This window comes from Hyla sarda, unplaced genomic scaffold (genome assembly GCF_029499605.1).
Source record: "Hyla sarda isolate aHylSar1 unplaced genomic scaffold, aHylSar1.hap1 scaffold_212, whole genome shotgun sequence".
Lineage (NCBI taxonomy): Eukaryota > Metazoa > Chordata > Amphibia > Anura > Hylidae > Hyla > Hyla sarda.
In genome coordinates, this window is record NW_026608785.1 from 254250 (window position 1) to 280052 (window position 25803).

A 25803-nucleotide genomic window follows, 5' to 3' on the forward strand; every position below is an offset into this window, starting at 1 on the left:
TAGTAATCATCAATAGTGTCCGTCAGTAACAGTTACACCCAGAAGTAATAGTAATCATCAATGGTGTCCGTCAGTAACAGTTACACCTCACAGTAATAGTAATCATCAATAGTGTCCGTCAGTAATAGTTACACCTCACAGTAATAGTAATCATCAATAGTGTCCGTCAGTAACAGTTACACCCAGCAGTAATAGTAATCATCAATAGTGTCCGTCAGTAACAATTACACCCAGCAGTAATAGTAATCATCAATAGTGTCCGTCAGTAACAATTACACCTCACAGTAATAGTAATCATCAATAGTGTCCGTCAGTAACAGTTACACCCAGCAGTAATAGTAATCATCAATAGTGTCCGTCAGTAACAGTTACACCTCACAGTAATAGTAATCATCAATAGTGTCCGTCAGTAAGTTACACCCAGCAGTAATAGTAATCATCAATAGTGTCCGTCAGTAATAGTTACACCTCACAGTAATAGTAATCATCAATAGTGTCCGTCAGTAACAGTTACACCTCACAGTAATAGTAATCATCAATATTGTCCGTCAGTAACAGTTACACCTCACAGTAATAGTAATCATCAATAGTGTCCGTCAGTAATAGTTACACCTCACAGTAATAGTAATCATCAATAGTGTCCGTCAGTAACAGTTACACCCAGCAGTAATAGTAATCATCAATAGTGTCCGTCAGTAACAGTTACACCCAGCAGTAATAGTAATCATCAATAGTGTCCGTCAGTAACAGTTACACCCAGCAGTAATAGTAATCATCAATAGTGTCCGTCAGTAACAATTACACCCAGCAGTAATAGTAATCATCAATAGTGTCCGTCAGTAACAGTTACACCCAGCAGTAACAGTAATCATCAATAGTGTCCGTCAGTAATAGTTACAACCAGCAGTAATAGAAACCATCAATAGTGTCCGTCAGTAAGTGTTACACCCAGCAGTAATAGTAATCATCAATAGTGTCCGTCAGTAAGTGTTACACCTCACAGTAATAGTAATCATCAATAGTGTCCGTCAGTAACAGTTACACCTCACAGTAATAGTAATCATCAATAGTGTCCGTCAGTAACAATTACACCCAGCAGTAATAGTAATCATCAATAGTGTCCGTCAGTAACAATTACACCTCACAGTAATAGTAATCATCAATAGTGTCCGTCAGTAACAGTTACACCCAGCAGTAATAGTAATCATCAATAGTGTCCGTCAGTAATAGTTACACCTCACAGTAATAGTAATCATCAATAGTGTCCGTCAGTAACAGTTACACCTCACAGTAATAGTAATCATCAATAGTGTCCGTCAGTAACAGTTACACCTCACAGTAATAGTAATCATCAATAGTGTCCGTCATTAATAGTTACACCCAGCAGTAATAGTAACCATCAATAGTGTCCGTCAGTAACAATTACACCTCACAGTAATAGTAATCATCAATAGTGTCCGTCAGTAACAGTTACACCTCACAGTAATAGTAATCATCAATAGTGTCTGTCAGTAACAGTTACACCTCACAGTAATAGTAATCATCAATAGTGTCCGTCAGTAACAGTTACACCCAGCAGTAATAGTAATCATCAATAGTGTCCGTCAGTAACAGTTACACCCAGCAGTAATAGTAATCATCAATAGTGTCCGTCAGTAACAGTTACACCCAGCAGTAATAGTAATCATCAATAGTGTCCGTCAGTAACAATTACACCCAGCAGTAATAGTAATCATCAATAGTGTCCGTCAGTAACAGTTACACCCAGCAGTAACAGTAATCATCAATAGTGTCCGTCAGTAATAGTTACAACCAGCAGTAATAGAAACCATCAATAGTGTCCGTCAGTAAGTGTTACACCCAGCAGTAATAGTAATCATCAATAGTGTCCGTCAGTAAGTGTTACACCTCACAGTAATAGTAATCATCAATAGTGTCCGTCAGTAACAGTTACACCTCACAGTAATAGTAATCATCAATAGTGTCCGTCAGTAACAATTACACCCAGCAGTAATAGTAATCATCAATAGTGTCCGTCAGTAACAATTACACCTCACAGTAATAGTAATCATCAATAGTGTCCGTCAGTAACAGTTACACCCAGCAGTAATAGTAATCATCAATAGTGTCCGTCAGTAATAGTTACACCTCACAGTAATAGTAATCATCAATAGTGTCCGTCAGTAACAGTTACACCTCACAGTAATAGTAATCATCAATAGTGTCCGTCAGTAACAGTTACACCTCACAGTAATAGTAATCATCAATAGTGTCCGTCAGTAATAGTTACACCTCACAGTAATAGTAATCATCAATAGTGTCCGTCAGTAACAGTTACACCCAGCAGTAATAGTAATCATCAATAGTGTCCGTCAGTAACAGTTACACCTCACAGTAATAGTAATCATCAATAGTGTCCGTCAGTAACAGTTACACCCAGCAGTAATAGTAATCATCAATAGTGTCCGTCAGTAATAGTTACACCTCACAGTAATAGTAATCATCAATAGTGTCCGTCAGTAACAGTTACACCTCACAGTAATAGTAATCATCAATAGTGTCCGTCAGTAACAATTAAACCCAGCAGTAATAGTAATCACCAATAGTGTCCGTCAGTAATAGTTACACCCAGCAGTAATAGTAATCATCAATAGTGTCCGTCAGTAACAATTACACCCAGCAGTAATAGTAATCATCAATAGTGTCCGTCATTAATAGTTACACCCAGCAGTAATAGTAACCATCAATAGTGTCCGTCAGTAAGTGTTACACCCAGCAGTAATAGTAATCATCAATAGTGTCCGTCAGTAATAGTTACACCCAGCAGTAATAGTAATCATCAATAGTGTCCGTCAGTAACAATTAAACCCAGCAGTAATAGTAATCATCAATAGTGTCCGTCAGTAATAGTTACACCCAGCAGTAATAGTAACCATCAATAGTGTCCGTCAGTAACAATTACACCCAGCAGTAATAGTAATCATCAATAGTGTCCGTCAGTAACAGTTACACCCAGCAGTAATAGTAATCATCAATAGTGTCCGTCAGTAAGTGTTACACCCAGCAGTAATAGTAATCATCAATAGTGTCCGTCAGTAACAGTTACACCTCACAGTAATAGTAATCATCAATAGTGTCCATCAGTAACAGTTACACCCAGCAGTAATAGTAATCATCAATAGTGTCCGTCAGTAACAGTTACACCTCACAGTAATAGTAATCATCAATAGTGTCCGTCAGTAACAGTTACACCTCACAGTAATAGTAATCATCAATAGTGTCCGTCAGTAACAGTTACACCTCACAGTAATAGTAATCATCAATAGTGTCCGTCAGTAACAGTTACACCTCACAGTAATAGTAATCATCAATAGTGTCCGTCAGTAACAGTTACACCTCACAGTAATAGTAATCATCAATAGTGTCCGTCAGTAACAGTTACACCTCACAGTAATAGTAATCATCAATAGTGTCCGTCAGTAACAGTTACACCTCACAGTAATAGTAATCATCAATAGTGTCCGTCAGTAACAATTACACCTCACAGTAATAGTAAATAGTGTCCGTCAGTAACAGTTACACCCAGCAGTAATAGTAATCATCAATAGTGTCCGTCAGTAATAGTTACACCCAGCAGTAATAGTAACCATCAATAGTGTCCGTCAGTAACAGTTACACCTCACAGTAATAGTAATCATCAATAGTGTCCGTCAGTAACAGTTACACCCAGCAGTAATAGTAATCATCAATAGTGTCCGTCAGTAACAGTTACATCCAGCAGTAATAGTAATCATCAATAGTGTCCGTCAGTAACAGTTACACCTCACAGTAATAGTAATCATCAATGGTGTCCGTCAGTAACAGTTACACCTCACAGTAATAGTAATCATCAATAGTGTCCGTCAGTAACAATTACACCTCACAGTAATAGTAATCATCAATAGTGTCCGTCAGTAACAGTTACACCTCACAGTAATAGTAATCATCAATAGTGTCCGTCAGTAACAATTACACCTCACAGTAATAGTAATCATCAATAGTGTCCATCAGTAACAATTACACCTCACAGTAATAGTAATCATCAATAGTGTCCGTCAGTAACAATTACACCTCACAGTAATAGTAATCATCAATAGTGTCCGTCAGTAACAGTTACACCTCACAGTAATAGTAATCATCAATAGTGTCCGTCAGTAACAATTACACCCAGCAGTAATAGTAATCATCAATAGTGTCCATCAGTAACAGTTACACCTCACAGTAATAGTAATCATCAATAGTGTCCGTCAGTAACAGTTACACCTCACAGTAATAGTAATCATCAATAGTGTCCGTCAGTAACAGTTACACCCACCAGTAATAGTAACCATCAATAGTGTCCGTCAGTAACAATTACACCCAGCAGTAATAGTAACCATCAATAGTGTCCGTCAGTAACAATTACACCCAGCAGTAATAGTAACCATCAATAGTGTCCGTCAGTAACAGTTACACCCAGCAGTAATAGTAATCATCAATAGTGTCCGTCAGTAACAGTTACACCCAGCAGTAATAGTAATCATCAATAGTGTCCGTCAGTAACAGTTACACCCAGCAGTAATAGTAATCATCAATAGTGTCCGTCAGTAACAGTTACACCCAGCAGTAATAGTAATCATCAATAGTGTCCGACAGTAACAGTTACACCTCACAGTAATAGTAATCATCAATAGTGTCCGTCAGTAACAGTTACACCCACCAGTAATAGTAACCATCAATAGTGTCCGTCAGTAACAATTACACCCAGCAGTAATAGTAACCATCAATAGTGTCCGTCAGTAACAATTACACCCAGCAGTAATAGTAACCATCAATAGTGTCCGTCAGTAACAGTTACACCCAGCAGTAATAGTAATCATCAATAGTGTCCGTCAGTAACAGATACACCCAGCAGTAATAGTAATCATCAATAGTGTCCGTCAGTAACAATAATACAGTAATAATAATAATAATAATAATAATAATAATAATAATAATAATACTTGGAATCATCAGTTATACACAGTAATAATAATAATATTAACTTTTGGAATCATGTTACACCCGAGTACAACAATAATAATAATAATAATACTAATAATAATAGACAGGACACTACAGTCTACTCCTCCTGTATAATAATAATAATAATAATAATAGACAGGACACTACAGTCTACTCCTCCTGTATAATAATAATAATAATAATAATAATAATAGACAGGACACTACAGTCTACTCCTCCTGTATAATAATAATAATAATAATAATAATAGACAGGACACTACAGTCTACTCCTCCTGTATAATAATAATAGACAGGACACTACAGTCTATTCCTCCTGTATAATAATAATAATAATAGACAGGACACTACAGTCTACTCCTCCTGTATAATAATAGACAGGACACTACAGTCTACTCCTCCTGTATAATAATAATAGACAGGACACTACAGTCTACTCCTCCTGTATAATAATAATAGACAGGACACTACAGTCTACTCCTCCTGTATAATAATAATAGACAGGACACTACAGTCTACTCCTCCTGTATAATAATAATAGACAGGACACTACAGTCTACTCCTCCTGTATAATAATAGGACACTACAGTCTACTCCTCCTGTATAATAATAATAGACAGGACACTACAGTCTATTCCTCCTGTATAATAATAATAATAATAATAATAATAGACAGGACACTACAGTCTATTCCTCCTGTATAAAAATAATAATAGACAGGACACTACAGTCTACTCCTCCTGTATAATAATAATAATAATAATAATAGGACACTACAGTCTACTCCTCCTGTATAATAATAATAATAATAATAATAGGACACTACAGTCTACTCCTCCTGTATAATAATAATAGACAGGACACTACAGTCTATTCCTCCTGTATAATAATAATAATAGACAGGACACTACAGTCTACTCCTCCTGTATAATAATAATAATAATAATAATAATAAGACAGGACACTACAGTCTACTCCTCCTGTATAATAATACTAGACAGGACACTACAGTCTACTCCTCCTGTATAATAATAATAGACAGGACACTACAGTCTACTCCTCCTGTATAATAATAATAGACAGGACACTACAGTCTACTCCTCCTGTATAATAATAATAGACAGGACACTACAGTCTACTCCTCCTGTATAATAATAATAGACAGGACACTACAGTCTACTCCTCCTGTATAATAATAGGACACTACAGTCTACTCCTTCTGTATAATAATAGGACACTACAGTCTACTCCTCCTGTATAATAATAGGACACTACAGTCTACTCCTCCTGTATAATAATAATAGACAGGACACTACAGTCTATTCCTCTTGTATAATAATAATAATAATAATAATAATAATAGACAGGACACTACAGTCTATTCCTCCTGTATAATAATAATAATAATAATAGACAGGACACTACAGTCTACTCCTCCTGTATAATAATAATAATAATAATAATAGACAGGACACTACAGTCTACTCCTCCTGTATAATAATAATAATAATAATAATAATAATAATAATAGACAGGACACTACAGTCTACTCCTCCTGTATAATAATAATAATAGACAGGACACTACAGTCTACTCCTTCTGTATAATAATAATAAATAATAATAATAATAATAATAGACAGGACACTACAGTCTACTCCTCCTGTATAATAATAATAATAATAATAGACAGGACCCTGCAGTCTACTCCTCCTGTATAATAATAATAATAATAATAATAGACAGGACACTACAGTCTTCTCCTCCTGTATAATAATAATAATAGACAGGACACTACAGTCTACTCATCCTGTATAATAATAATAATAATAGACAGGACACTACAGTCTATTCCTCCTGTATAATAATAATAGACAGGACACTACAGTCTACTCCTCCTGTATAATAATAATAATAGACAGGACACTACAGTCTATTCCTCCTGTATAATAATAATAGACAGGACACTACAGTTTTCTACTCCTCCTGTATAATAATAATAATAATAATAATAATAATAGACAGGACACTACAGTCTACTCCTCCTGTATAATAATAGACAGGACACTACAGTCTACTCCTCCTGTATAATAATAATAATAATAATAGACAGGACACTACAGTCTTCTACTCCTCCTGTATAATAATAATAATAATAATAATAATAATAGGACACTACAGTCTACTCCTCCTGTATAATAATAATAATAATAGACAGGACACTACAGTCTACTCCTCCTGTATAATAATAATAATAATAATAATAATAATAATAATAATAATAGACAGGACACTACAATCTACTCCTCCTGTATAATAATAGACAGGACACTACAGTCTACTCCTCCTGTATAATAATAATAATAGACAGGACACTACAGTCTACTCCTCCTGTATAATAATAATAATAATAATAATAGACAGGACACTACAGTCTACTCCTCCTGTATAATAATAATAATAATAATAATAATAATAGACAGGACACTACAGTCTCCTCCTCCTGTATAATACTAATAATAGACAGGACACTACAGTCTACTCCTCCTCTATAATAATAATAATAATAATAATAATAATAATAATAATAATAATAGACAGGACACTACAGTCTACTCCTCCTGTATAATAATAATAATAATAATAATAATAATAATAATAATAATAATAATAATAGACAGGACACTACAGTCTCCTCCTCCTGTATAATAATAATAATAGACAGGACACTACAGTCTACGCCTCCTCTATAATAATAATAATAATAGACAGGACACTACAGTCTACTCCTCCTGTAGAATAATAATAATAATAATAATAATAGACAGGACACTACAGTCTACTCCTCCTGTATAATAATAATAATAATAATAATAATAGACAGGACACTACAGTCTACTCCTCCTGTATAATAATAATAATAATAGACAGGACACTACAGTCTACTCCTCCTGTATAATAATAATAATAATAGACAGGACACTACAGTCTACTCCTCCTGTATAATAATAATAATAATAATAATAATAGACAGGACACTACAGTCTCCTCCTCATGTATAATAATAATAATAATAATAATAGACAGGACACTACAGTCTCCTCCTCCTGTATAATAATAATAATAATAATAATAATAATAATAATAATAGACAGGACACTACAGTCTACGCCTCCTCTATAATAATAATAATAATAATAATAATAATAATAATAGACAGGACACTACAGTCTCCTCCTCATGTATAATAATAATAATAATAATAATAATAATAGACAGGACACTACAGTCTCCTACTCCTGTATAATAATAATAATAGACAGGACACTACAGTCTCCTCCTCCTGTATAATACTAATAATAGACAGGACACTACAGTCTACTCCTCCTCTATAATAATAATAATAATAATAATAATAATAATAATAATAATAATAGACAGGACACTACAGTCTACGCCTCCTCTATAATAATAATAATAGACAGGACACTACAGTCTACTCCTCCTGTAGAATAATAATAATAATAATAATAATAATAGACAGGACACTACAGTCTACTCCTCCTGTATAATAATAATAATAATAATAATAATAATAGACAGGACACTACAGTCTACTCCTCCTGTATAATAATAATAATAATAGACATGACACTACAGTCTACGCCTCCTCTATAATAATAATAATAATAGACAGGACACTACAGTCTACTCCTCCTGTAGAATAATAATAATAATAATAATAATAATAATAATAGACAGGACACTACAGTCTACTCCTCCTGTATAATAATAATAATAATAATAATAATAGACAGGACACTACAGTCTACTCCTCCTGTATAATAATAATAATAATAATAATAGACAGGACACTACAGTCTACTCCTCCTGTATAATAATAATAATAATAATAGACAGGACACTACAGTCTCCTCCTCATGTATAATAATAATAATAGACAGGACACTACAGTCTCCTCCTCCTGTATAATAATAATAATAATAATAATAATACTAATAATAGACAGGACACTACAGTCTACTCCTCCTCTATAATAATAATAATAATAATAATAATAATAATAATAGACAGGACACTACAGTCTACGCCTCCTCTATAATAATAATAATAATAGACAGGACACTACAGTCTACTCCTCCTGTAGAATAATAATAATAATAATAATAATAATAATAATAATAATAATAATAATAGACAGGACACTACAGTCTACTCCTCCTGTATAATAATAATAATAATAGACAGGACACTACAGTCTCCTCCTCCTGTATAATACTAATAATAGACAGGACACTACAGTCTACTCCTCCTGTATAATAATAATAATAATAATAATAATAATAATAATAATAATAGACAGGACACTACAGTCTACTCCTCCTCTATAATAATAATAATAATAGACAGGACACTACAGTCTACGCCTCCTCTATAATAATAATAATAATAGACAGGACACTACAGTCTACTCCTCCTGTATAATAATAATAATAATAGACAGGACACTACAGTCTACTCCTCCTGTATAATAATAATAATAATAATAGACAGGACACTACAGTCTACTCCTCCTGTATAATAATAATAATAATAATAATAATAATAGACAGGACACTACAGTCTACTCCTCCTGTATAATAATAATAATAATAATAATAATAGACAGGACACTACAGTCTCCTCCTCATGTATAATAATAATAATAATAATAATAATAATAATAATAGACAGGACACTACAGTCTCCTCCTCATGTATAATAATAATAATAATAATAATAGACAGGACACTACAGTCTCCTCCTCCTGTATAATACTAATAATAGACAGGACACTACAGTCTACTCCTCCTCTATAATAATAATAATAATAATAATAATAATAGACAGGACACTACAGTCTACGCCTCCTCTATAATAATAATAATAATAGACAGGACACTACAGTCTACTCCTCCTGTAGAATAATAATAATAATAATAATAATAGACAGGACACTACAGTCTACTCCTCCTGTATAATAATAATAATAATAATAATAGACAGGACACTACAGTCTACTCCTCCTGTATAATAATAATAATAATAATAATAGACAGGACACTACAGTCTACTCCTCCTGTATAATAATAATAATAATAATAATAATAATAATAGACAGGACACTACAGTCTCCTCCTCATGTATAATAATAATAATAATAATAATAGACAGGACACTACAGTCTACGCCTCCTCTATAATAATAATAATAATAATAATAATAATAATAGACAGGACACTACAGTCTCCTACTCCTGTATAATAATAATAATAGACAGGACACTACAGTCTCCTCCTCCTGTATAATAATAATAATAATAATAGACAGGACACTACAGTCTCCTACTCCTGTATAATAATAATAATAGACAGGACACTACAGTCTCCTCCTCCTGTATAATACTAATAATAGACAGGACACTACAGTCTACTCCTCCTCTATAATAATAATAATAATAATAATAATAATAATAATAGACAGGACACTACAGTCTACGCCTCCTCTATAATAATAATAATAGACAGGACACTACAGTCTACTCCTCCTGTAGAATAATAATAATAATAATAATAATAATAATAGACAGGACACTACAGTCTACTCCTCCTGTATAATAATAATAATAATAATAATAATAATAATAGACAGGACACTACAGTCTACTCCTCCTGTATAATAATAATAATAATAGACATGACACTACAGTCTACGCCTCCTCTATAATAATAATAATAATAGACAGGACACTACAGTCTACTCCTCCTGTAGAATAATAATAATAATAATAATAATAATAATAATAGACAGGACACTACAGTCTACTCCTCCTGTATAATAATAATAATAATAATAATAATAGACAGGACACTACAGTCTACTCCTCCTGTATAATAATAATAATAATAATAATAATAGACAGGACACTACAGTCTACTCCTCCTGTATAATAATAATAATAATAATAATAGACAGGACACTACAGTCTCCTCCTCATGTATAATAATAATAATAGACAGGACACTACAGTCTCCTCCTCCTGTATAATAATAATAATAATAATAATAATAATAATAATACTAATAATAGACAGGACACTACAGTCTACTCCTCCTCTATAATAATAATAATAATAATAATAATAATAATAATAATAGACAGGACACTACAGTCTACGCCTCCTCTATAATAATAATAATAATAGACAGGACACTACAGTCTACTCCTCCTGTAGAATAATAATAATAATAATAATAATGATAATAATAATAATAATAATAGACAGGACACTACAGTCTACTCCTCCTGTATAATAATAATAATAATAGACAGGACACTACAGTCTCCTCCTCCTGTATAATACTAATAATAGACAGGACACTACAGTCTACTCCTCCTGTATAATAATAATAATAATAATAATAATAATAATAATAATAATAATAGACAGGACACTACAGTCTACTCCTCCTCTATAATAATAATAATAATAGACAGGACACTACAGTCTACGCCTCCTCTATAATAATAATAATAATAGACAGGACACTACAGTCTACTCCTCCTGTATAATAATAATAATAATAGACAGGACACTACAGTCTACTCCTCCTGTATAATAATAATAATAATAATAGACAGGACACTACAGTCTACTCCTCCTGTATAATAATAATAATAATAATAATAATAATAGACAGGACACTACAGTCTACTCCTCCTGTATAATAATAATAATAATAATAATAATAATAGACAGGACACTACAGTCTCCTCCTCATGTATAATAATAATAATAATAATAGACAGGACACTACAGTCTCCTCCTCATGTATAATAATAATAATAATAATAATAGACAGGACACTACAGTCTCCTCCTCCTGTATAATACTAATAATAGACAGGACACTACAGTCTACTCCTCCTCTATAATAATAATAATAATAATAATAGACAGGACACTACAGTCTACGCCTCCTCTATAATAATAATAATAATAATAATAATAATAATAATAATAATAGACAGGACACTACAGTCTACTCCTCCTGTATAATAATAATAGACAGGACACTAAAGTCTACTCCTCCTGTATAATAATAATAATAATAATAATAATAATAATAATAATAATAGACAGGACACTACAGTCTACTCCTCCTGTATAATAATAATAATAATAATAATAATAATAATAATAATAATAATAGACAGGACACTACAGTCTCCTCCTGCTGTATAATAATAATAATAATAATAATAGACAGGACATTACAGTCTACTCCTCCTGTATAATAATAATAATAATAATAATAATAATAGACAGGACACTACAGTCTACTCCTCCTGTATAATAATAATAATAGACAGGACACTACAGTCTACTCCTCCTGTATAATAATAATAATAATAATAATAATAATAATAATAATAGACAGGACACTACAGTCTACTCCTCCTGTATAATAATAATAATAATAATAATAATAATAATAATAGACAGGACACTACAGTCTACTCCTCCTGTATAATAATAATAGACAGGACACTACAGTCTACTCCTCCTGTATAATAATAATAATAATAATAATAATAATAATAATAGACAGGACACTACAGTCTACTCCTGCTGTGTAATAATAATAATAATAATAATAGACAGGACATTACAGTCTACTCCTCCTGTATAATAATAATAATAATAATAATAGACAGGACACTACAGTCTACTCCTCCTGTATAATAATAATAATAATAATAGACAGGACACTACAGTCTACTCCTCCTGTATAATAATAATAATAATAATAATAATAGACAGGACACTACAGTCTCCTCCTCCTGTATAATAATAATAATAATAGACAGGACACTACAGTCTACTCCTCCTGTATAATAATAATAATAATAGACAGGACACTACAGTCTACTCCTCCTGTATAATAATAGTAATAATAATAGACAGGACACTACAGTCTACTCCTCCTGTATAATAATAATAATAATAGACAGGACACTACAGTCTACTCCTCCTGTATAATAATAATAATAATAATAGACAGGACACTACAGTCTACTCCTCCTGTATAATAATAATAATAATAATAATAATAGACAGGACACTACAGTCTCCTCCTCCTGTATAATAATAATAATAATAGACAGGACACTACAGTCTACTCCTCCTGTATAATAATAATAATAATAGACAGGACACTACAGTCTACTCCTCCTGTATAATAATAGTAATAATAATAGACAGGACACTACAGTCTACTCCTCCTGTATAATAATAATAATAATAGACAGGACACTACAGTCTACTCCTCCTGTATAATAATAATAATAATAATAGACAGGACACTACAGTCTACTCCTCCTGTCTAATAATAATAATAATAATAATAATAATAGACAGGACACTACAGTCTACTCCTCCTGTATAATAATAATAATAGACAGGACACTACAGTCTACTCCTCCTGTATAATAATAATAATAATAATAATAATAATAATAATAATAATAGACAGGACACTACAGTCTACTCCTCCTGTATAATAATAATAATAATAATAATAATAGATAGGACACTACAGTCTACTCCTCCTGTATAATAATAATAATAATAATAGGACACTACAGTCTACTCCTCCTGTATAATAATAATAGACAGGACACTACAGTCTACTCCTCCTGTATAATAATAATAATAGACAGGACACTACAGTCTACTCCTCCTGTATAATAATAATAATAATAATAATAATAGACAGGACACTACAGTCTACTCCTCCTGTATAATAATAATAATAATAATAATAATAATAGACAGGACACTACAGTCTACTCCTCCTGTATTATAATAATAGACAGGACACTACAGTCTACTCCTCCTGTATAATATATAAATATAGCGCAAGAAGTTAGTATTGGGGTCCAGGGGTCATTTGCCCCCCCATAACACTCACACCTGTCAGTATTAGGGCTCCAGGGGTCATTTGCCCCCCCCCCCCATAACACACACACCTGTCAGTATTAGGGCCCCCCCCCCTATAACACGAACACCTGTCAGTATTAGGGCCCCCTCTATAACACTCACACCTGTCACTATTAGAGCTCCAGGGGTCATTAGCGCCCCCCCCCCCCCCCCCAATAACACTCACACCTATCAGTATTAGGGCCTCCGGGGGGTCATTAGGGCCCCCCCCCCCCCATAACACTCACACCTGTCAGTATTAGGGCCCCCCTAGAACACTCACACCTGTCAGTATTAGGGCCTCCCTATAACACTCACACCTGTCAGTATTAGGGCCCTCCCTATAACACTTACACCTGTCAGTATTAGGGCCTCCCTATAACACTCACACCTGTCAGTATTAGGGCCCTCCCTATAACACTTACACCTGTCAGTATTAGGGCCCTCCCTATAACACTCACACCTGTCAGTATTAGGGCCCCAGGGGTCATTAGGGCCCTCCATTTAACACTCACACCTGTCAGTATTAGGCCCCGGGGGTCATTAGGGCCCTCCCTATAACACTCACACCTGTCAGTATTAGGGCCCTCCCTATAACACTCACACCTGTCAGTATTAGGGCCCCCCTATAACACTCACACCTGTCAGTATTAGAGCCCCCCCTATAACACTCACACCTGTCAGTATTAGGGCCCCCCTATAACACTCACACCTGTCAGTATTAGGGCCCTCCCTATAACACTCACACCTGTCAGTATTAGGGCCCCCCTATAACACTCACACCTGTCAGTATTAGGGCCCCCCCTATAACACTCACACCTGTCAGTATTAGGGCCCCCCTATAACACTCACACCTGTCAGTATTAGGGCCCCCCTATAACACTCACACCTGTCAGTATTAGGGCCCCCCCTATAACACTCACACCTGTCAGTATTAGGGCCCCCCTATAACACTCACACCTGTCAGTATTAGGGCCTCCCTATAACACTCACACCTGTCAGTATTAGGGCCCCCCTATAACACTCACACCTGTCAGTATTAGGGCCCCCCTATAACACTCACACCTGTCAGTATTAGGGCCCCCCCCCCTATAACACTCACACCTGTCAGTATTAGGGCCCCCCCTATAACACTCACACCTGTCAGTATTAGGGCCCTCCCTATAACACTCACACCTGTCAGTATTAGGGCCCCCCTATAACACTCACACCTGTCAGTATTAGGGCCCCCCCTATAACACTCACACCTGTCAGTATTAGGGCCCCCCCTATAACACTCACACCTGTCAGTATTAGGGCCCCCCTATAACACTCACACCTGTCAGTATTAGGGCCCCCCTATAACACTCACACCTGTCAGTATTAGGGCCCCCCTATAACACTCACACCTGTCAGTATTAGGGCCTCCCTATAACACTCACACCTGTCAGTATTAGGGCCCCCCTATAACACTCACACCTGTCAGTATTAGGGCCCCCCTATAACACTCACACCTGTCAGTATTAGGGCCCCCCCCCCTATAAGACTCACACCTGTCAGTATTAGGGCCCCCCCCCATAACACTCACACCTGTCAGTATTAGGGCCCCCCCCCCTTATAACACTCACACCTGTCAGTATTAGGGCCCCCCCCCTATAACACTCACACCTGTCAGTATTAGGGCCCCCCTATAACACTCACACCTGTCAGTATTAGGGCCCCCCCTATAACACTCACACCTGTCAGTATTAGAGCCCCCCCTATAACACTCACACCTGTCAGTATTAGGCCCCCCCCCTATAACACTCACACCTGTCAGTATTAGGGCCCCCCCTATAACACTCACACCTGTCAGTATTAAGGGCCCCCCCTATAACACTCACACCTGTCAGTATTAGGGCCCCCCCTATAACACTCACACCTGTCAGTATTAGGGCCCCCCCTATAACACTCACACCTGTCAGTATTAGGGCCCCCCCTATAACACTCACACCTGTCAGTATTAGGGCCCCCCCTATAACACTCACACCTGTCAGTATTAGGGCCCCCCCTATAACACTCACACCTGTCAGTATTAGGGCCCCCCCTATAACACTCACACCTGTCAGTATTAGGGCCCCCCTATAACACTCACACCTGTCAGTATTAGGGCCCCCCTATAACACTCACACCTGTCAGTATTAGGGCCCCCCTATAACACTCACACCTGTCAGTATTAGGGCCTCCCTATAACACTCACACCTGTCAGTATTAGGGCCCCCCTATAACACTCACACCTGTCAGTATTAGGGCCCCCCTATAACACTCACACCTGTCAGTATTAGGGCCCCCCCCCCTATAAGACTCACACCTGTCAGTATTAGGGCCCCCCCCCATAACACTCACACCTGTCAGTATTAGGGCCCCCCCCCCTTATAACACTCACACCTGTCAGTATTAGGGCCCCCCCCCTATAACACTCACACCTGTCAGTATTAGGGCCCCCCTATAACACTCACACCTGTCAGTATTAGGGCCCCCCCTATAACACTCACACCTGTCAGTATTAGAGCCCCCCCTATAACACTCACACCTGTCAGTATTAGGCCCCCCCCCTATAACACTCACACCTGTCAGTATTAGGGCCCCCCCTATAACACTCACACCTGTCAGTATTAAGGGCCCCCCCTATAACACTCACACCTGTCAGTATTAGGGCCCCCCCTATAACACTCACACCTGTCAGTATTAGGGCCCCCCCTATAACACTCACACCTGTCAGTATTAGGGCCCCCCCTATAACACTCACACCTGTCAGTATTAGGGCCCCCCCTATAACACTCACACCTGTCAGTATTAGGGCCCCCCCTATAACACTCACACCTGTCAGTATTAGGGCCCTCCCTATAACACTCACACCTGTCAGTATTAGGGCCCCCCCTATAACACTCACACCTGTCAGTATTAGGGCCCCCCCTATAACACTCACACCTGTCAGTATTAGGGCCCCCCCTATAACACTCACACCTGTCAGTATTAGGGCCCCCCCTATAACACTCACACCTGTCAGTATTAGGGCCCCCCCTATAACACTCACACCTGTCAGTATTAGGGCCCCCCCTATAACACTCACACCTGTCAGTATTAAGGGCCCCCCTATAACACTCACACCTGTCAGTATTAAGGCCCCCCTATAACACTCACATCTGTCAGTATTAGGGCCCCCCTATAACACTCACATCTGTCAGTATTAGGGCCCCCCTATAACACTCACACCTGTCAGTATTAGGGCCCCCCTATAACACTCACACCTGTCAGTATTAGGGCCCCCCCTATAACACTCACACCTGTCAGTATTAGGGCCCCCCCTATAACACTCACACCTGTCAGTATTAGGGCCCCCCTATAACACTCACACCTGTCAGTATTAGGGGCCCCCCTATAACACTCACCTGTCAGTATTAGGGCCCCCCCCTATAACACTCACACCTGTCAGTATTAGGGCCCCCCCTATAACACTCACACCTGTCAGTATTAGGGCCCCCCCTATAACACTCACACCTGTCAGTATTAGGGCCCCCCCTATAACACTCACACCTGTCAGTATTAGGGCCCCCCCCTATAACACTCACACCTGTCAGTATTAGGGCCCCCCCTATAACACTCACACCTGTCAGTATTAGGGCCCCCCTATAACACTCACACCTGTCAGTATTAGGGCCCCCCCTATAACACTCACACCTGTCAGTATTAGGGCCCCCCCTATAACACTCACACCTGTCAGTATTAGGGCCCCCCCTATAACACTCACACCTGTCAGTATTAGGGCCCCCCTATAACACTCACACCTGTCAGTATTAGGGCCCCCCCTATAACACTCACACCTGTCAGTATTAGGGCCCCCCTATAACACTCACACCTGTCAGTATTAGGGCCCCCCCCTATAACACTCACACCTGTCAGTATTAGGGCCCCCCCCCCTATAACACTCACACCTCCCCGTCCCGGTCATTGTCACAGTCCCGGGTAACGTGCGGCCCCCGCCCGGTAGAGGTCACCCCCCTCCATCCCTCCTCCGCCCTCTCACCGCTCGGCTCCGGTCCTTCCCGGAATTTATGCCGGGTCTGGGCTGAGGGCGGCGCCGGGGGGCTCATTGACCCGGGGAGATGAGTTCCGGGCGTCCTGGTGACCCGGCAGCCCTCAGTCTCCAGCGTGTCCCGGCTCCGGCGCTGTCCCTGGTGCTGCAGAGGATCCGGATACTCCCACAATGCACCGCGGCCACTGCACTGACGTCACGGCCTGCAACACACCCACTGCCACAATGTAACACAACACTGATACAATATAACACTGAGACCACAATGTAACACAACAATGATACAATATAACACTGAGACCACCATGTAACACTGAGACCACACTGACACACTGTAACACTGACACCATGTATCACTGAGACCACACTAACACACTGTAACACTGAGACCACACTAACACACTGTAACACACTGAAACACTGACACCATGTAACACTGAGACCACAATGTAACACAACACTGATACAATATAACACTGAGACCACCATGTAACACTGAGACCACAATGTAACACAACACTGAAACAATATAACACTGAGACCACACTAACACACTGTAACACTGAGACCACAATGTAACACAACACTAACACAATGTAACACTGAGACCACAATGTAACACAACACTGATACAATATAACACTGAGACCACACTGACACACTAACACTGACACCATGTATCACTGAGACCACACTAACACACTGTAACACTGAGACCACCATGTAACACTGAGACCACCATGTAACACAACACTGAAACAATATAACACTGAGACCACCATGTAACACAACACTGATACAATATAACACTGAGACCACCATGTAACACTGAGACCACCATGTAACACAACACTGAAACAATATAACACTGAGACCACACTAACACACTGTAACACTGAGACCACCATGTAACACACTGAAACACTGACACCATGTAACACTGAGACCACACTGCCACAATGTAACACAACACTGATACAATATAACAGAGACCACAATGTAACACAACACTGATACAATATAACACTGATACCACACTGACACACTGTAACACTGAGACCACAATGTAACACACTGTAACACTGAGACCACAATGTAACACTGAGACCACCATGTAACACAACACTGATACAATATAACACTGATACCACACTAACACACTGTAACACTGAGACCACAATGTAACACTGAGACCACCATGTAACACAACACTGATACAATATAACACTGAGACCACCATGTAACACTGAGACCACCATGTAACACAACACTGAAACAATATAACACTGAGACCACACTAACACACTGTAACACTGAGACCACCATGTAACACACTGAAACACTGACACCATGTAACACTGAGACCACCATGTAACACAACACTGATACAATATAACAGAGACCACAATGTAACACAACACTGATACAATATAACACTGATACCACACTGACACACTGTAACACTGAGACCACAATGTAACACACTGTAACACTGAGACCACAATGTAACACTGAGACCACCATGTAACACAACACTGATACAATATAACACTGATACCACATTAACACACTGTAACACTGAGACCACAATGTAACACACTAACACTGAGACCACCATGTAACACACTGAAACACTGATACAATATAACACTGAGACCACACTGACACCATGTAACACTGAGACCACACTGCCACAATGTAACACAACACTGATACAATATAACACTGAGACCACACTGCCACAATGTAACACAACACTGATACAATATAACAGAGACCACAATGTAACACAACACTGATACAATATAACACTGAGACCACACTGCCACAATGTAACACAACACTGATACAATATAACAGAGACCACAATGTAACACAACACTGATACAATATAACACTGAGACCACACTGACACCATGTAACACTGAGACCACAATGTAACACAACACTAACACACTGTAACACTGAGACCACAATGTAACACTGAGACCACAATGTAACACAGCACTGATACAATATAACACTGAGACCACAATATAACACTGAAACCACAATGAAACACAACACTGATACAATATAACACTGAGACCACAATGTAACACACTGTAACACTGAGACCACAATGTAACACACTGTAACACTGAGACCACAATGTAACACAACACTAACACAATGTAACACTGAGACCACAATGTAACACAACACTGATACAATATAACACTGAGACCACAATGTAACACAACACTGATACAATATAACAGAGACCACAATGTAACACAACACTGATACAATATAACACTGATACCACACTGACACACTGTAACACTGAGACCACAATGTAACACACTGTAACACTGAGACCACAATGTAACACTGAGACCACCATGTAACACAACACTGATACAATATAACACTGATACCACACTAACACACTGTAACACTGAGACCACAATGTAACACACTAACACTGAGACCACCATGTAACACACTGAAACACTGATACAATATAACACTGAGACCACACTGACACCATGTAACACTGAGACCACAATGTAACACAACACTGAAACAATATAACACTGATACCACACTAACACACTGTAACACTGAGACCACCAGGTAACACAACACTAACACACTGTAACACTGAGACCACAATGTAACACTGAGACCACAATGTAACACAACACTGATACAATATAACACTGAGACCACAATATAACACTGAAACCACAATGAAACACAACACTGATACAATATAACACTGAGACCACACTAACACACTGTAACACTGAGACCACAATGTAACACACTGTAACACTGAGACCACAATGTAACACAACACTAACACAATGTAACACTGAGACCACAATGTAACACAACACTGATACAATATAACACTGAGACCACAATGTAACACAACACTGATACAATATAACACTGAGACCACACTGACACACTGTAACACTGAGACCACCATGTAACACAACACTAACACACTGTAACACTGAGACCACCATGTAACACAACACTAACACACTGTAACACTGAGACCACAATGTAACACAACACTAACACAATGTAACACTGAGACCACAACACTGATACAATATAACACTGAGACCACACTGACACACTGTAACACTGAGACCACCATGTAACACAACACTAACACACTGTAACACTGAGACCACCATGTAACACAACACTAACACACTGTAACACTGAGACCACAATGTAACACTGAGACCACAATGTAACACAACACTGATACAATATAACACTGAGACCACAATATAACACAAACCACAATGAAACACAACACTGATACAATATAACACTGAGACCACACTGACACACTGAGACCACAATGTAACACAACACTAACACACTGCAACACTGAGACCACAATGTAACACAACACTGATACAATATAACACTGAGACCACAATATAACACAAACCACAATGAAACACAACACTGATACAATATAACACTGAGACCACACTGACACACTGTAACACTGAGACCACAATGTAACACAACACTAACACACTGTAACACTGAGACCACAATGTAACACAACACTGATACAATATAACACTGAGACCACAATGTAACACAACACTGATACAATATAACACTGAGACCACAATGTAACACAACACTGATACAATATAACACTGAGACCACAATGTAACACTGAGACCACAATGTAACACAACACTGATACAATATAACACTGAAACCACACTGACACACTGTAACACTGAGACCACAATGTAACACAACACTAACACAATGTAACACTGAGACCACAATGTAACACAACACTGATACAATATAACACTGAGACCACACTGACACACTGTAACACTGAGACCACCATGTAACACAACACTAACACAATGTAACACTGAGACCACAATGTAACACAACACTGATACAATATAACACTGAGACCACAATGTAACACAACACTGATACAATATAACACTGAGACCACCATGTAACACTGAGACCACAATGTAACACAACACTGATACAATATAACACTGAGACCACAATGTAACACAACACTGATACAATATAACACTGAGACCACCATGTAACACTGAGACCACAATGTAACACAACACTGAAACAATATAACACTGAGACCACACTAACACACTGTAACACTGAGACCACCATGTAACACTGAGACCACAATGTAACACAACACTGATACAATATAACACTGAGACCACAATGTAACACAACACTGATACAATATAACACTGAGACCACCATGTAACACTGAGACCACAATGTAACACAACACTGAAACAATATAACACTGAGACCACACTAACACACTGTAACACTGAGACCACAATGTAACACAACACTAACACAATGTAACACTGAGACCACAATGTAACACAACACTGATACAATATAACACTGAGACCACACTAACACACTGTAACACTGAGACCACAATGTAACACAACACTAACACAATGTAACACTGAGACCACAATGTAACACAACACTGATACAATATAACACTGAGACCACACCGACACCATGTAACACTGAGACCACACCGACACCATGTAACACTGAGACCACACCGACACCATGTAACACTGAGACCACACCGACACCATGTAACACTGAGACCACACCGACACCATGTAACACTGAGACCACACTGACACCGTGTAACATTGAGACCACACTGACACCATGTAACATTGAGACTACACCGACACCATGTAACACTGAGACCACACTAACAGAATGTAACACTGAGACCACACTGACACCATGTAACACTGAGACCACACTGACACTGTGTAACACTGAGACCACACTGACACAATGTAACACTGAGACCATGTAACAGAGACTACACTGACACAATGTAACACTGACACCATGTAACACTGAGACCACACTGACACCGTGTAACACTGAGACCACACTGACACCATGTAACACTGAGACCATGTAACACTGAGACCACACTGACACCGTGTAACATTGAGACCACACTGACACCATGTAACATTGAGACTACACCGACACCATGTAACACTGAGACCACACTAACAGAATGTAACACTGAGACCACACTGACACCATGTAACACTGAGACCACACTGACACTGTGTAACACTGAGACCACACTGACACAATGTAACACTGAGACCATGTAACAGAGACTACACTGACACAATGTAACACTGACACCATGTAACACTGAGACCACACTGACACCGTGTAACACTGAGACCACACTGACACCGTGTAACACTGAGACCACACTGACACCATGTAACACTGAGACCACACTGACACCGTGTAACACTGAGACCACACTGACACCGTGTAACACTGAGACCACACTGACACCATGTAACACTGAGACCACACTGACACCGTGTAACACTGAGACCACACTGACACCGTGTAACACTGAGACCACACTGACACCATGTAACACTGAGACCACACTGACACCGTGTAACACTGAGACCACACTGACACCGTGTAACACTGAGACCACACTGACACCGTGTAACACTGAGACCACACTGACACCGTGTAACACTGAGACCACACTGACACCATGTAACACTGAGACCACACTGACACCATGGAGCACAACACTGACACCATGTAACACTGAGACCACACTGACACCATGTAACACTGAGACCATGTAACACTGAGACCACACTGACACCATGTAACACTGAGACCACACTGACACCATGTAACACTGAGACCACACTGACACTGTGTAACACTGAGACCACACTGACACCATGTAACACTGACACCATGTAACACTATGTAACACTGACACCATGTAACACTGAGACCACACTGACACCATGGAGCACAACGCTGACACCATGTAACACTGAGACCACACTGACACCATGTAACACTGAGACCACACTGACACTGTGTAACACTGAGACCACACGGACACCATGTAACACTGACACCATGTAACACTGAGACCACACTGACACCATGTAACACTGAGACCACACTGACACTGTGTAACACTGAGACCACACTGACACCATGGAGCACAACGCTGACACCATGTAACACTGAGACCACACTGATACTGTAACACTGAGACCACACTGACACAATGTAACACTGAGACCACACTGACACAATGTAACACTGAGACCACACCGACACCATGTAACACAGACCACACTGACACCATGTAACACTGAGACCACACTGACACCGTGTAACACTGGGGTCACACTGACACCATGTAACACTGAGACACTGACACCATGTAACACTGAGACACTGACACCATGTAACACTGACACCCTGACACCATGTAACACTGACACCATGTAACACTGAGACAACACTGCCCCAATGTAACACAACACTGCCACAATGTATCACAATACTGCCACAATGAAACACAACATTGAGACAACACTGACAATGTAACACAAACTGACACAATGTTACACTGCCACATTGTACCACAACACTGTCACAATGTACCACAACACTGCCACAACACTGAAACAATGTAGCACAACGCTGAAACATTGTAACACAACATGGACACAATTCAACACAACACTAACATAATATAACAAAACTCAGCACAACAATGACACAATGCAACACAACACTGACACTATGCGACCCTGACAGAAAACAACAACACTGACACAATGTAACACGACACTGACACAATGTAATACAACACTCAGCACTGATACAACATACACACAAGTAACAATACACTGTACAAAATAACACAACATTGACACAATGCAACACAAGATTACATTAGGCACTAATCCAATGTAACCCAACACTCAGCACTGACACAATTAACAATGTTACCTCCTGATACATATGACTTACATTTTCTCATGAGTGTGTGTATCCCCAGAGATGTGTGTATCCCCAGAGATATGTGTGTATCCCCAGAAACAGTAGTCAGTCACCATTTGTTCTCCCCCTTATAAAGATGAGGCTGTAATTTCCATCATAGGTTATAACCTCAACTATGAGACAGAATGAGAAAAATCCATAAAATCACATTGTCCAAAATAGCGTATTTTTGGTCACTTTTTTTACCATTAAAAAAATTAAAAAAAGCGATCAAAAAGTCGGATCAAAACAAAAATGGTACCGATAAAAACCTCAGATCACGGCGCAAAAAATAAGCCCTAAAACTGCCCCGTACATGGAAAAATAAAAAAGTAATAGGGGTCAGAAAATGACAATTTATAACGTATATATTTTCCAGCATGTAGTTATGATTTTTTCCAGAAGCGCAACAAAAATCACCTATATAAGTAGGGGATCATTTTAACCGCATGGACAGAATAAAGATAAGGTGTCATTTTTACCGTAAAATGTATTGCGTAGAAACGAAAGCCCCCAAAATTTACAAAATGGCATTTTTTCTTCAATTTTGTCGCACAATGATTTTTTTTTCCCCATTTCACTGTGGATTTTTGGGTAAAATGACTGATGTCAATGCAAAGTAGAATTGGTGGCGCAAAAAATAAGCCATAATATAGATTTTTAGGTGGTAAATTTTAAGGGTTATGATTTTTAAAAGGTAAGGAGGAAAAAACGAAAGTGCAAAAACTGAAAAACGCTGAGT

The 25803-nt window shown here is 38.3% G+C and overlaps 1 protein-coding gene across 5 annotated transcripts in view; it reads right to left on the bottom strand.

Annotated features, from left to right (window-relative positions):
• TTBK1 (tau tubulin kinase 1) overlaps positions 1–25803 on the bottom strand; it is a 291447-nt gene that overhangs the window by 207687 nt on the left and 57957 nt on the right. Inside the window, exon 1 of one of the 5 annotated variants that reach the window (XM_056552931.1) lies at positions 18129–18317. The exons of the other annotated variants lie outside the window; for them this stretch is intronic. The gene's annotated coding sequence lies outside the window, so the exon portion shown is untranslated. Of the gene's footprint in view, positions 1–18128; positions 18318–25803 lie in introns of those variants that run through there. 5 annotated transcript variants of the gene reach the window in all.